Source organism: Pinus tabuliformis, chromosome 8 (genome assembly GCF_031772625.1).
Source record: "Pinus tabuliformis cultivar Carrire ecotype Pingquan chromosome 8, CPIR1, whole genome shotgun sequence".
Lineage (NCBI taxonomy): Eukaryota > Viridiplantae > Streptophyta > Pinopsida > Pinales > Pinaceae > Pinus > Pinus tabuliformis.
In genome coordinates this window covers 1,624,961,827-1,624,978,862 of record NC_142294.1, presented here as the reverse complement: position 1 = coordinate 1,624,978,862, position 17,036 = coordinate 1,624,961,827, and positions in this window count along the sequence as shown.

The window sequence follows — 17,036 nt, the reverse complement described above, 5'->3', positions numbered from 1 at the left end:
GGTTGCGGAAGTCATTTCTCTAGAACCAAAATGGTTGTGGAAGTCATCCAAAATCTTTGGTAAAATGTGAATAAGTTAATTATGAAATTCAATGCTTCTTTTGATCTATGAGATTGTGATGTGAGCAGGTCTTGGAACAAGGCCTTACCAACGAACCATCAGATGGGTATGATCTCACAATCAGTACCTTAAAGTAAAGCGTGGAGTTTCAAAGCAGAGTAGATGAGAAGCCATGGAAATTAGGGCACAGAGTCATAAATCCATGAAAGATAAAGACATGGATACTTGTATCTATAATAAAATGTTTAGGGTGCAGAGTCCTGAATATTTAAAAATATCAAGGTGTGGAATCTTGGATCTTTAGAGTAGATCAGGGTGTGGAGTCCTCAATCTACTAAGGCACAAAGATGCATGAAATAAGGGTATGGAATCCCTATTCTCCAGAAGAAAAATACCACTCATGGGAACCTCAGAGATGAATTTCCTTAATAAAACCTCTTTTCTAACAATCCTAGAGTGACTTTCTAAAAATAGAAAGTCATGTCTAGCATCTCAAGCATAACTTTCCAAAAATAGTAAATCACCTTACATAAATTGGAAATCAAGTATAGTTGAAGGAAAATTGCTTAACTTATCATTAATCAATCCTAATTGTTCAATCTCGAATTAATACTCAATAGTATTAATATTATTATTATCTTTTATGATAGTATGATATTATTATTAAAAGGGAATTACAAGTCACCTTCATCTCTTCAATCACTTCACACCTCTCCCCTTGATGACTCTCATGGTTCTATGTAAATATCTCTCTTTTAATAATACATTACACTCTATTTTATGCACTCATCAAAGAATGACATATTCCTTTTACACTTATTAAAGATATGTCATAAAATATTCCTCTTACACTTGTTGGTGTCCCAAATTGCCCTATTTTTACCCCATTTATATAAACATTAACCTCTGTTTTATCTCAACTTAAACCTCTCTTTCCTGCACTAGTCCAAGAAAACTACCTATTCCTACATATGATTCATATTTTACATTAAGATTTATTAAAGTGCTTTATTAATCATTTTTACATAGATTTCATGTCTATTAAGTACCTCTTGTAACTTATGATAATTTCCTAGAAGTAATTGAGGAACTTAGTGTTAATTATGAGTTAGTATGATTAGTGCAGGTAGATTCCTGCACCGCCATGATGATTGGGCTAAGATTTCTGTGAGTTGAATCTTTCCACGCAGATGTTTTAATCCATGACTTCAAGTTCAGTTGCTGATTAACTGAGGATGGATATTGGTGGCGCACAATCAGGGATGTTTTCCAAGGATGGTCTACGTCAAATGAAGTACATGTTCCATTATAACTACTAGCTGAAAGGCTTGAATAAGAAAATGATTGTAATTAGTGGAATACGGCTAAGGCCGAAAGGATGTATAAAATATAGATTGTAGGTAAAACTAGCTAGTGATCCTTAGACTGTAATTTCATTTTCTATGTAATTTGCTATTGCCCTTGGCTCTTGGCTGGACTCACACTACTATGAAGATTTGTTGATCAAGTAATACAAGGAATCCACCATGTTATTCATGCACTATGTTTAATTTATCTTTGATGCGTACTTGAGTTTTGAATCTTTTCATTTCTTAAATGAGAAATGAGCTGGTTGGCTAGGGCCCAACCAACCCAACTTGTTTACCCTTATGCTTTCATTATTTGGAAAGATTGTGTGGATATTTCCCTTTGCAGTTGCATGGTGTGAACAATTTTATATTTGTTTCTGAAGTTTTTATTTAAATCTATTTTAGAGTTAAGTGTGAAACGGATCCATGGCTTGGGAGTTAATTGAGTTATTTATTTTCTGTAATTCCTTTCTCACATTTCTTTACTCACAGTTCTTGTCTCGATTTACTTCTGCTCGGATCATGCAGCAAGCCCTTTTCCTGTACCAATGCATGTGATTTCCTGCACTCCAGTCCAGTCATTTATTTTACAACGAACATTGCATTTCTTTCCCTAATTATCATTTCAGTTGTTCTTGCAAGAAAATGGTTTACTAATTTTAGTAATTGCCTTTAGCATTAAAAGTATATTTTTGAAGGATCTGAGCATAATTGCATGAATTTAACATAGACACGTTATACTTTCATTTTATGCTTTATGAGCAAGGAACATAAACACTTTAAGTGGATTGTCGAAGTTAGATGATACATGCAGATCACTTAGACTACTGCTTTGATTACTTCAAGTTGATTTCATATCATGAAGTTTACTTCCTTTGCAAGATTTAATTAATTAAAGAATTTCTTTTCCATAGATAATTTATCTCAGAATTTTGTTTGCAATTGCAATTGTTTCTCAACACTTCTTTCAATATTTTCGAAAGTAAATTAGAAATTTGGTGAAGGAAACTCTGCCTCGGTGAAAGAGTTGGTCTCTTGTCATAGAAACAGAGTGCTCTAAGCCCTGAGTCTTAGAGCACCTCCACAAAGACATAAATCTTCAGTAAGGGAGGTAAAATATACTTTTACACAGAGGCACTATACCTGCACTAGTGCAAGCATATTGCAATAGTACAACAAGTTGTTTGTGTAGAAGGAAGATCAAGAGGAAAACAGATCTTTGCAAGGGCCCACTTGTCAGAATGTTAGCCATCTATCTAAAGATAAACATAGCATTTCCTTCCAGCATTTAAGATTGTTTCAGTTGTGTGAAAGCTCCTTTACTTGATTTACCTGCAAACTTTTCTTTTATATTCCAACACTAGAGTTTCTTTGGTGTCAATTTCCTTTAAGATTGTTTTCTGTTTGATTCTACAAACGTTTCCTTCAATAAGTAGGATTAAGGATAGGAAAAGTTCGTACCACTTCTCGCATTGCCTGTGCTTCATCTCTAAGTTTACAAAATCCCCAGGTTGATAATTAAGTGTTGAGGAGTTTGCTTAAGTGTAATTCCTACACCCAACATTTTGGCGTTGTTGCCAGGGAGGCAATTTGAATTGGTAAGAATTTTCCATTTTTGCAATAGGGGTATGTCTGCTACTATTTTTTTCCTGCAGTGTGCTTTTATTATTTGTAGGAATTTATAAGTGCTGAGTTATTTTTTGAAGATTGCAACTTTTTGTGTGAATTTCATTTTGTCATTTTTGAAATGAATGCCTAAAATAGGTAGGGGTCCAAAGCCCACTAGGGGCCAACAAAATACTGACAAATATGAAACCAAATCTCGTATTGGACCTTCTTTTGTAGGAGAAAAATCCAAACAAACTCAGACTCATCATGGAAGAATAGTCCACTTGGGCTCTAGTAGCAGTGGTCCAAGTGTGACACAGCCCATAAAGGGGAAGAAGGGGACTATTGGAATCCATAGTCAACCTTCTCAGCCTATTGAGAGCAGTTCGTGTGGAAGAACAACAATGGGAGATGAGGAAGACCATGCAGAAGGATGTGGTGAAAATCAGGTAAATGAGGAACAATCCACTTTTGGATTCTTGATTATGAATCCTAATACACAAGTACAAATGAAAATATTCCACCATCAGATCTTCCTCATTTCTATTGTAAGGAACATGAAGATCCAAAATCTTTCTTATTTGAGTTTGATATTTCATGTAGAAGTTATGATTATTCATTTGATGCCTAGAAGTTAAAATTGTTTCTTGCAACTCTCAAGGATGCAGCACTCTGCTGTTTCATGGAACTAGGAGGAAACACTATAACTTCTTGGGAGCAAATGAAGAAAGTGTTCTTATCGAAATTTCAAGAATATTATCAAACTAGAACTCAATATGAAATCTTTACTATTGTGCAAAATGATGATGAGATGCTAGAGGACTACTTAGAGAGATTCCTTGCAAATCCTCCAAAGGTCAAAGTACAAATTTGGTCTAAGTACGATTAGAACCTTGTTCTTACGTGGACTTACTGATGATGCTAGGAATAATCTAAATCTATTAGGACAAGGGGATATTGTTCAAAAAATATTTTGATCAGATCTGTGACATGCGTAGGAAATTCTTGATGAACCAATATAGATCTAGTAATGGAATTCAGAAAAGAAACAGGAAAACCGAATCTACTTATGCTATGATTAGTGGATTAGAAAACAAAATAGACGATATTGAAAATTGAAATAATGAATACTGTTAGTAAACAAATCGACTCTCTGAAGTTTCAACAAAAACTTGTAGAAGAGAAAGAGTCATTGTCTATTTTATGTCCAAGATGTAGAAGAAAGCATCCTTTAAGAGAATGTCCTCTAGATATTAAAGAAACTAATAAATATGCAATTTGTGCAGAGAACCATGCTACAGAAAAATGTCCCTCCATACCTAGGATGAAAGTTGTACTTGAAGGAGGACAACCTAAAGTCGAATCACTGCATGCTATGGGAGCACAAAGAAATTGGCCTCAGGTAAGTGTAGGTATGGTTCCTAAACCTCCACCACGTTTTTTTGGTTATAATGCACACTCATATTCCTACCCTAACACTGGTCACTCTCAACATTGGCAGCATGGGAACAAATATCAGTATGGACAACCCTCCCAATCTTAACAACAATGATGGAGAGGGCCAAACCATTCACATCATTCACATCATTGTTTAGCACTAGAGAAGGTATGTTATTATCATTTATTTTTTCATCTTTTCTTTAAAATTCATAACCTCTTTACATTATGAACTAGGTATATGACGAGATATTATGATAAAATCTAGAAGATTTATGTGCAACGTAAGATGACTAATAATTACCCTTTTCTATGCAGAAAAAGGGGAAAATGGAAAATTACCAATCTGAAGGAAACGACAAGAAACCATTAACTATTGTCCCTTTGACAGGGAACCGCATCCAAACAAGAAGATCCAGACTAGAGCGTACAAATTAGGAAAAGGAAGAGGAGATACCAAATCAACGCAAGAGAATGAGAGCTAACAGTATGGCGAATCCCTTAGGATCCTCTGATCCTGAGGGATTGCTACCTTAACAGTTCTCTGTATCATTGATATCTCTGCTCGGTTGTTATAAGAAGGGGTAGCACTGCTAGCCCAAAAGAAGGAGGACTATTGTTGTTTTTATGAAATTCTCTTTTGTCCTTGAAACTTTGATCATCGATTCTCTCTAAAAGAGTGATTCGTTGTAACTCTATTTGGATGCTTAATGTATAAATCCTGTTGTCGTTCCATCTTTGATTCTAGAGTAATTATAAGCAGTGCGTCCCTAGAGGCTAAGGACCCAGCCCTAGTGGATCACTTCTTTGTGTACTATTAATTCTCGATTTCGAGCCATGTGTGGTTTGCTTTCTCTCATCTATTTTGTTCAGTAATCTGCTATTCCTTATTTCATGTATTAGCTCTGTTATATTTTGATTCACATTCAAATAGTAAGGTTATTCTCTGCATAAGAATGTTATGTTACTTGTTTTGAAGTTATATCGTATTGTTGTTCCTTTGACAAACTGATATTATTACATAACATTGTTGTTTCTTAACAGATTGTCATTGCTATTTGATTACAGAGTAATAGTGCTATATATACATCAATCGATATAACTGTCTAGTTATCTACATTTTACTTTCAAATGTGATTGCTATTCATTTGAACTGTTGTTCGACCGTGATCGTAGTTGTTGTTTCTTTATAACCAGGATTATTTATTATTATGTCGAAACTCAGATTACTCTTCCTTTAACAAACAAGTGTTGTGTATAGCATTTGGTTTAGTTTGCTGTGTATTTACATTTGGTTTAAGTTGTTGTTCAATATTTCATAGCTTCCTTTAATTTGTTGTCCCATTCATGTTTGCTATTTAAATCATTTCTGAGTGAAGGTTGCAAGTACTGTCCCATTTCGTAGGTTCAAAGCATTGTTGTTCAATTGAGTTAAATATATTAGTTGTTGTTCTATTTCCTGGCATTTGAATTATCATTGCTTTAGTGTGCACAAACGATCTAAAGTTGTAGTGAATACTAACAATTGCTGTCTAGTTCCCAGGTTGATGATCTTTTCCTTAATTTTCTTCTCAATTACATCTGTTTACAAAGGGATGATTTATCACTATTGCACCCTTGACCGATAAGTTGCTGTAGTGAATGATTTAGATCTTAGAGTGCTAAAAGTTTCTTTTTTGAAAATAGATTTCATTTCAAGCATCCATTTACTCTTGTATTCAAAATCACTATACTACTAACATTACTCTGACAAATGACCGCCTCAGACTGAGTACACTCTTTGAGATAACAAATTGTGTCTGGATTGACAATTAATGTAGAGTAAATAGAAGTGAAAAAGACCCCTTTTACTGCTCGACATTTTGGCACCGTTGCCGAGGAAGAGTGTAGCCATTTTTTCTTTTGAGAGTTGTGTAAGTACCTACTAGGAGAGAATCGGGTTTTAAAAACGGAAGTTAAGAACCTGCGTACGAAGCATGTAACAACCCTGCTCCCCTGCCCACTTTCCTACAGATTTATTGCTTTTTCTTGGTATAAATTAGCATTTGATTTGTGTGCATGACTAATTAGAAAAAGCCTAGAAAGAATCCTAAACCACTACCCAAACGTGAAAAGGCTAAGGGGCCGGTGACCCTTGGCCGATCAACCTTTATAGACGAAATCCTTAAGAAAGAAGAATCTTAGCGTAGGACCTAGAAAATTTGCTTCTAGACAACCTATTAGTTCCATTCAAGCCATAGGATCACCATCTGTAGCCTTGGCTAAGGCACATAGCTAAACTGAAGAGAAATATTTTCAAGAAATTGAGAATTCTAGCCCAAAATCATTACAAGAAGGGAACCTTAGCAACCTCTACAAAGGAAGAGGAGAAACAGGGGAAACTGAAGAACCAAGATCTCCTCTTGGGATAATTCAGACATTAAGCAGCCCAGATAAGGGAAGTGCTGTAAATATAATCCAAAATGAAGAATCCCCTAAAACATTAAATTAGCAAGGAACTCTCATTATCCCAGATCAAGGAAGTGTTGTTAAGGCCATTCCTGCTCCTTCTCGTCAGCATAGGAATACCCTCCTAGACATCCTAGAAGGTTATTGGCATATATTTGACCAAATGGCCCTGAACCAGCCAAACACCCAAACATCCACACTGCAATATCCCATTGTAGATACTGCAGCCAATGCACCCATGAAGTCCATTCCACTCCAGCACATCCCTACATTCCATGGCCTTACATTAGAAGATCTAGATGAGTTTTTATTTGAATTTGATGTGCTGTGCAGAGGATATGACTATACCACTGATCCCAAAAACTGGCATTATTTCCCTCTACATTAAAAGGGGCTACTTTAAGATGGTTTATTGGGTTGGGTGGAGGTGCTATAAATAATTAGGATCAAATGAAAAGTTCTTTTCTAAAAAAATATCAGGACTATTGTAGGTCTAGAGAGTTAAAATATGAAATATTTTAGATTATAGCTAGACCTAATAAAACATTAGAGGAGTATGTTGAATGTTTTCAATATAATCTTCAAAGATCTACTTATGCATCATTACCCTTACCTGATAATGTATTAAAAACAACATTAATTAAAGGAATGAAGGAACAATGGATTGAAACACTAAATATTATGGGAAAAGTAGATATTTATCAAGAGAATTTTGCTGACATTATTGATTTATGTATCAGGAGTTCGAGAGGTAACACAAGATTAAAACCAGTAGAACATGACAGGTTTACAGGGGACAACAAGATCTCTGTAGAAGGAGTAACTTGTGCAGAAATTGGAAATTTATTAGAGAATTTCAAAACTGATATATTGGGGACTCTAACAACACAACTCGATATTATGCAAGAAACGCAGAAACAAGCAAAGGCAGAGAAGAATCTAGCAATCTTCTGTCCCAAATGCAGAAAGAAACACAGCCACAAAGAGTGTCCATTAGATGCAGTTCAAGTTGGCGCCATTTGTACAAAAGACCACACTATAGAGAGTTGTCCCTCACTTCTTGGTTTGAAAGTAGTATACAAAGAAGCGGAAGAAGAACCAGAACTGGTCTACCTACTTAGTCAACACCGTCAATGGCAGACGCAACAATCAGGTATGTTCCCTGATCCAGCTTCTTCTTTTCAGTTGCCGCAATATCCTGCTCAGCAATATAATACAATGTGGCAAAATCAACCCCCCTTCCCAAATTGGACACAACAACCATTTCCTTCATCCTCTTCATGGCCAAATCAAACAAGCCAATATAATTGGCCAAATTTTCCCTATGCTCCACCATATTGGCAAAATAATGCGTATCCAACTCAATGGTCCCCTCCTACTTCATAGAGTTAAGCCTCGCAGACAAACTGGCAAAAACTGATGAATCAGCCAGTAGCAACCATTCCACTAGCTCAACCTACACTGCGAGAACTACAACAAGACCCCCAGTCCATTTTAAGACCGCAACACCCAGCCCAACCCAACCCAAGCCCATATAACAGACCAGTTCAATCTATTCAACTAATTGAAACACCAGAACTAGAAACCGATCTAAGGGAGTGCAATGACCTTCAATTAAGATCTGGGCACATTATAGAAAGAGAGGGAGATAAAACTGTTCAAGTTGAAAAGCCGTTACCTCTAAAACAACCATCACAAGAAGAAGATGTGATCAGACAACAGACTTATGATCAACCAACCACATCTTCTCCCCCATTCCTAGAACGACTAATTGTACCACATCTTATAGAACATCCTAATTTTGATATTTTGGGAGAACTTAAGAACTTGTACATAAAAATCCCACTCCTCCAAGCCATCCAGGACATTCCAATATATGCAAAGACCATTAAAGAGCTATGTATAAAAAAACCAAGGAGGAGAATAATAAATAACCCAACAATCTAAGTAGTTGGCACCTTATCTGACTTGTTATCAGGAAGAGAAACACCTGTCAAGTATGAAGACCCAGGAAACCCAATAGTAACAGTACAAATCAATGGAAAAACCTTTTCAAATGCCTTAGTTGATTTAGGGGCTGCAATTAATATTTTAACAACCACCACTTGTCAAAAACTGGGCATTACATCAGTAGAACCAACTTCCACTTTATTAGAACTGGCTAACTGATCGATGGTTAGGCCAAAAGGGAAACTACATGATGTCATGGTATCTATTGATTCTTGGGAATATCCTGCCAACTTTTTGATAATAAACCCCAAAAACCGACTTGATGGACATCCATTGATTTTAGGCAGACCTTAGCTTGCAACTGCTGACGCTTATATTGGCTGCCAACAAGGTAGCATGACTATAACTAGAGGGAGTAACATCAAGAATCTAGCCCTATACTCTCCTGCCCAGCCAAGTGTCACAATAATAAGAAGTATCAAACATCCTATATCATACCTCACCGAAAACATTAGATCCCCATTAACCATAGAAGATGCCCTTGATTTCAAAGATCAAACAGAGGATGATGTTATTAACAACTTTATTAACTAGGCTAAATCCAGATCCCATATACAATGTCACATGATAGAAGTAGCATTTGATAATGAATTAGAAGAAGATCCTCTCAAAGACACTCACGATCAAATAGTACCTACTACCTCTGTGTCAAATAGCAAAACTGTAGAGATTGAGCCAGGAAAAACTTTAAACATTAATAGCAACCTGACTCCCGAACAAGAAGAGAAGCTAATCCAACCACTGAGAAAATACAAGGAAGAATTTACATGGGATTATCCGGACATGAAAGGAATCGATCCCCATTTATGTACACACCACATTTACATAGAAAAGGATGCAAAACCTGTTCGCCAACCTCAGAGGAGACTTAACCCTCATCTAAAAGACATTGTGAAGGCTGCACTACAAAAAATTTTAAATGTAAATTTTATTTATCCTATCTCTGATAGCAAATGGGTCTCTTTGCTTGTAGTGGTGCCAAAGAAGAATGGAAAGTGGAGGATTTGTGTAGATTACAGAGAACTAAATAAAGCAACACAAAATGACCAATTTCCCCTTCCGTTCATTGACCAGGTATTAGATACTTTAGCAGGAAAGAAGTTCTTTTCTTTCTTGGATGGCTTTAGTGGATACAATCAGATTCAGATTGCCCCTGAAGACCAAGACAAAACTACTTTCACCTGTCCTTGGGGATTGTTTGCCTACAGAGTTTTACCCTTTGGCCTATGCAATGCCCCTGCCACATTTCAAAGCGCTATCCTCAACATCTTTTCAGATTTAATAAATGGAGGGCTCGAAGTATACATGGATGATTTCACACCATACGGAGATGATTTCGACCCATCATTAACACACTAGAAAGGGTGTTGTAGTGATGCATTGCCACCAGGCTCTACTTGAGCCATGAAAAATTCTATATGATGATGACTGAAGGACTCATCCTAGGTCATTATATCTCAGCAGCTGGAACACAGGTAGATCCAGCCAAAATTCAGATAATCTTGTTAATAGCTACTCCTACCACACAGACAAAGGTCTGCAGTTTTCTTGGATTTTCTGGTTATTATAGGAGATTTATAGAACATTTTTCTTATATTGCTGCACCTCTATATGCGCTGTCAGGAAATGTTGACTTTGTTTGGACAGATAAATGTGACCGTGCTTTTGAGGATCTGAAAAATCTGGTGTCAATGGCCCCAGTACTCAGAGGCCCAAATTGGGACCTACCATTTCAAATTTCATCAAATGCTTCAGACATAGCTATTGGAGTAGTCCTTGGGCAGGAAGAAGACAAATAACCATACGTAATTTATTATATTAGCAAGAATTTTTCCCTTGCTAAATTGAACTATACCATTACTGAAAATGAATTTTTAGCTGTGGTTCATGCTGTAAATAAATTTAGGCATTATATTACTGGATATCCTATTATTTTATATACAGATCACTCTGCCATAAAGTATTTAGCAAATAAAATAATCACAAGTGGTAGAGTAACCAGATGGCTGATTTTATTACAGGAATTCGATATCATAGTAAAAGACTGACCTGGGAAAGAAAATCTTGTTGCTGACTTTCTCTCACGAATGCCAAAACCAACGGACACAGCAATGGTCGAAGATCAATTTCCAGACGAACATTTGTTCGTTGTTACTGTCAAAACACCCTGGTATGTTGATGTTGTAAATTATTTAGCAGTAGGCAAGTTACCAAAACATCTGACTCCCAATGAACGAAAGCAGATTGTCCAACATAGCACCCGATTTTCTTGGATTGGGGGCTATCTATTCGATAGAGGGGTAGATATGCACATCAAAAGATGCGTCCGTGAAGATGAAATTTTTGACATTTTGAAAGCCTATCACGACGGACCATGTGGCAGACATTTCGGAGATCGAAGAACTGGCCACAAAGTGCTGCAAACAGGGTATTATTGGCCCACAATCTTCGAAGATGCAAAGTAGTTTGTTCAAGCTTATGACGGCTGCCAAAGGGTAGGACACCCTGGAAAATCTGATGAAATGCCCCTGAACCCACAGCTAGTCATTAAACCATTCGAATAATGGACACTTGATTTTTTTGGTCCAATCAACCCATCATCAAACTAGAAAACATATATTCTCGTAGCAACAGAATATGTCACCAAATGGGTTGAAGTAGAGGCATTGCCAAGAGCTATAGAGGATTCCGTTATTCAGTTCCTGTTCCACATATTTTTGCGATATGGCCTCCCAAGAGACATAATCACAGATGGAGGACCACAGTTTGCTGGTAATCAAATTGTTGCAACACTAAAAAACTATCACATTCAACATAAAATTACTACTCCATACCACTCACAGGCAAATGGTCATGTAGAAAGTATGAATAAGGTAATAGAAGCAATACTGACAAAAACCATTGCATCACATAGATACGATTGGGCCACAAGATTTCCAGAAGCCTTGTGGGTATATAGAAAAGCATGGAGAAGCACTACTGGATATTCACCATATCAGCTAGTATTTGGAAAGGAACCCATCTTTCCAATAGAATTCGAAATACAAACCTTGAGAACAGCACAAGGAGTCGGTCTAGATTTAAAGACCCAGATTAATAGACTACAACAAATCAACAAGTTGGATGAAATGCGACTCTCTGCTCTTCAACATATTGTAGTAATCCAACAACAGAGAGCCAGATGGCATGACTCCATCATCAAAAAGAAAGCCTTTCGCAAAGGAGACTGGGCACTCCTATACGATTCCAGGTTCCAGGATTTTCCGGGGAAACTTCAGACTCGCTGGCTGGGACCATACAAAATCCAGAAGGTACATGATAATGGCACCATTACTTTAACAACACTTCTGCATTTTTGTTGTTCCTTTCCAAAGGAACAACACTTTCATTTTCTGTTGTTCCTTTCCAAAGGAACAATGCTTTTTCACATTTTTTGTTTGTGCTTGTTTTCTTTGTTGTTCCAATTAAGGGACAGCTGTTGTTCCTTTCAATGCACAACAATTTCGAGCATATTTTTTTTCCTTTTGCTTTCATTTTTTGTACAGTAGTTGTTCTGTCTTGAGAACAACATTTTTAGAGTGCATTTTGTTCTTTGTGTATTTTATCATATCAATCATTTTTTTGAGTTATGCTCATTTAAAGCACAGCTATACATTCATGCAACAAATACAAAAACTAGAGGATATTGAAATCAACAAATTACACAAAAATCGTTATCTTTACAAGAAATTGTTTTGAATTGATAAGAGAAAAGAGGAAAGGACACAACTATTGATCACCTTGCTGTCATTATTCTACTAATACCGATTTGATTGGTTATCTTTATCATGATGATTCTTCCTAAATCCCCATAATTCTCTTTGATCATTATTAATGAATAAGAATAAAGGGCATATTTTTCTATTGAGATGTTAAGGTTTCTTCCACCATCCCTACTCTTAAGGAGTGTTGAACGACCTTTTGTATATAAATATGAAAAGTGCTATATAAAAGAAAAAAGAAGAGAATATTTACATGATTGTTAACATGGTTTGTCAAATGAAGGATAGGGGGTCTCATCAAGAGCCAACCTACCATGATCATAAGGAAGAAAGTGAAGTGGCATTCCCATTATGGGCACCACACCAGGGATATGATCCAAGAGGCACATCAGGAAAAAATAAAAAGTCCTTCGAATAGGAGGTCTCATCAAGAGCTGGCCTGCTCACCTTTCACTTCTTCATCGTCAATGGCATTATGATTTATTTGGTTACCAAGCCAGCATAATGGCCTCCATTCTGACATTACACAACACTTTCCTAAGCATACACAAAGGATTACAGTTCCATGGGTGAAATAAACAACCTTGTCAAGGTTATGGACACTTGTGGGCAATAGAGCTCTATTGATGGTATTGAATTCATATTCCTTATACACCAATAGCAATTATAAAACTCTTCTTCCTATATCTTTATAAATGGGTCAAATGAGATTATGTGTATAACCCCTCCGAACCTTTAATACATGAAAATCTATTACAATCGATTATGACGACAAAAGTCGATAATGATCGCATTGACCTTTTATGCACGTCAGCTGTCCTATCCTCCAATTCTCACATCGTATCATGACATTCACTTATTTATTAAATGATTCCATTATACACCTCAATTTCATCAATCTGCTCATTGTTGTAAGCATGGCATTCTTGTATAGGTTGTTCCTTTATGACTCTGTACTACGGCAGTTCAACACGTTGTTCCTTCATTTGACAGCCGAGGACGGCCTATCACATTGCAGGGGGGAGTAGGTGACCTCATAATTTGCTGGCATACGTGTCAGCTCATCATTCAGAGAATTATGACTCAGGAATAGAAAAGCTTAATGGTATATTGTTTTCCAATTTGCAGGGCTTGCTGTTCTGAAGCTATTTTTGTGTTATGATCTGCAACAATTAGTAGTAATCCAAAATTAGAACAAGCTTGTTGTTTCGTCATATTCTCTGTGTTTGCTAACAGTTTGAACAACTTGTTGTTCCATTGTCATCTCTATGTTTTTTTTACAGTGTGCCAAGCATGGGAGGAAGATCAATTCGTAGAGAACCATAGGTGTTAATGGTCTCTGATGCTGCACGAGAAATCCTAGTAAGGGCAGGATGGATAGTTTATCTCAATCATCTACAACAATCCAACGAGACAATGGCAATTGAATTTTTGTAGAACTTGCAAGAACATCACTCCATGGTGAGAGGGAGACAGATAGCAGTCACTGATGACATAATTGTAGAGGTCTCAGGACTGCCAGCCACTGGACCTGTGTGGACTCTAAAAAGGGTGAGACTGCGAGACACCATAAAAATATTCCAAGATGAAGGGCAAAACCTAACTGTAAGAGGAAAGGGAGTTTTACCAGCAGCCTTAGGAGAGCCGTGGGCAGAATTGGCGAGAATCATCTAGAGTTACATCACTTGTGAGGGCAGGAAAGATGTGGTAAGACCACACCACCTTAAACATTTAACTATGTTAAAGCAAAAATGCGTTGTGAATTTGCCTACATTTTTAAATTCTTTATTACATGATGTTGTCCGAAGCATGAAGAAATCTTGCCATGTAGAGTTAGGAGTAAGCCACCATGGGTTAATATGACTGATAGTTAGCTACAGTCTTTCTCAACAGTAGAGAAGTTGGGAAGAACTGATTTTCACAATAGATGGGGGATTGGCTTTGCCAACCCCAAAACCAAAACATGTTGCCAATACATCGAACATACCGCTGAAACGAAGAAAATCCATTAGATTGGCAAGGATCTGAGGAAGGCTTGGAAAACTCCTGGGAGAACACCAATCAACTGGTGGAAATAGACAATTCAGTGGACAAGAAACCCCAACAATTGGAAGGAGATGAGAACGAAAAAGAATTGGAGGAAAATGATGAAGGAGAACTAGAGGAAGAGACTGAGCAATCTGGTCAGGAGGAAGAGGAAACAAAGCAACGGGGTGGAAGTCCACTACAAAACCTGATGCAAGAAGATGAATTGAGCCAAATTCTGGCAAATATGGGTGAATATTCTCAACCTCTTAGCCCACTAAACCTCCACACCAAAGAAGGACTGGAGGAGCACTCTGCTCATGACAAAAGTGCATCTGAGGAACTATTCTATGAGGAAGAAGGATCGCAAGAGCACTCTGTTCATTATAAGAGTGCATCCGAAGAATTGTTTGACAAAGAAGAGGAAGAAGAGAATCACTCTGCCCATGATGAAAGTGTATCTGGAGAGAAGAGTGATGAAGATGAAGAAGAGGAACAATCTATTCCTATTCAGAATATACCAGAAGAATTCCATGAAGAAGCAGGGGTAGAAGAAGAAGCTATTCAGGAGACAACAGAGCAAGCTAAGGTTTCTACCCCTGAACAACTCGATCAGCAGAACAATGAAGAAGCACCCCAAGAAGAAAATCAGGAAATTGGTCAAGGCAAAGATACAACATTGGAGGTACAAAGCCCAGGCCCGAGTAAACGAATGCCTGTTCCTTCCAAGAAAATAGAGGAAATCAAAAGATTACCAAAGGAATAACAAAGACTGCTTAACGTGATAGCACGACTTCGACAACAAAAAAGGGTTTTGAAAATGGGGAAGAAAGAAAAAACAACCTCAGTGGTAAAACATGCAACCGCCGCAGTGAAACCCCTTAAGAAAAAGATTAAGAGGACTCAAGTCCACCCTGCCATTCAAAACTGAAAGGAACAACATCCAATTGTTTCCCATGTCGAAATACAAATAGAGGACGTAGCAGCCTATAATAATGCAATCCAAACAGAGGCACCTTCCTCTAAGGAAACTCAGACCATAAAACGCTGTGATAAGAAGACCCAAGTAGATCTTCCGCCTATAACTATTATGTTGGAAAAGGATCCAAGGACAACAACTCTGCGAAAAGATTTGGCATAGGCCCAACAAACAATAGAGAAACTCATAGAGCAGACTGTCCCTCGAGAAAAATATGAGAAATTACAACAGCAGTTGAAGGATATTAATGCATCGGAAACTCAGGCCTTTGAAGGATGGCGAAAAGCATAAGAGAGAGTCGCAAAGGTAACTCATAGACTAAACGTAGTCATCAAACAAATGGATACCTTATGCTCTATGTATACTGACGTGCTAGCATGTAGAGCACCTGCTAGGAACTATGCTTTGTTTTTAATGGAACAATATTTACAATTGAAAATTAAACCTGTTAAAGCAAGAGTGCCTATAGAAATAAAAACCATTGATGACTTCATAAACTGTTGTAAGCATTACGGGGTGAAGGTTCAGAGATTATTATGTGAATTTTATTTGCACAACCTTGTATTAGATGGTGAAACATAGCATAATCCCAGTGCTTTTGTGGGTGATGTCCAACTGTAGACATTCATTTCTTTTGGTGTTAATCAAATAAAGTAGCTTAAAGCCTACAATGCCTTTCAAAGACAAGAGAATGGATTAGACTTACGGGTGAGATCTGAACCTAGAGACCCACTGCAGTTATGGAATAAACATAGGAACCTAATGAGAACTCTGGGCATGATTGAGGCATTGGGACCTATTCACACAACAATCAATCGGCAAGGGATAGAATACTTCTTTACCATCAAAGATCTTGCCATTGCAGCTGCCAAATTTCGATATCAGACTTCTAATCTGAACATCCAAAATAGGGAACCATTTAATTATGAGAACTTTAAGCTAGCTGCTGATCGATTGGGTCTCTATGGTGACCTTATTTTGAGAGAAGGCCCATCTTGGTTAGGCTGTAGGTTCCGAAGCCAGGCATTTGGCATCCTACACCAGGATACCAAGCCTTATATGAAATGCTTGAAGTTCAGACAGGACATATTTTTGAGCACCTAGCTAGGCATCATGGCTATAGATCACCTCATGAGATCCCTTCTCCAGCCTATTCCCTCATCGCCTTGCATGTCAATTACAATGTTTTCATGAGGGCATGAAAAAGGGTAAGAAGGGAGGTGTGTTGAGCACTAGAGAAGGTATGTTATTATCATTTATTTTGTCATCTTTTCTTTAAAATTCATAACCTCTTTACATTATGAACTAGGTATATGACAAGAGATTATGATAAAATCTAGAAGATTTATGTGCAATGTA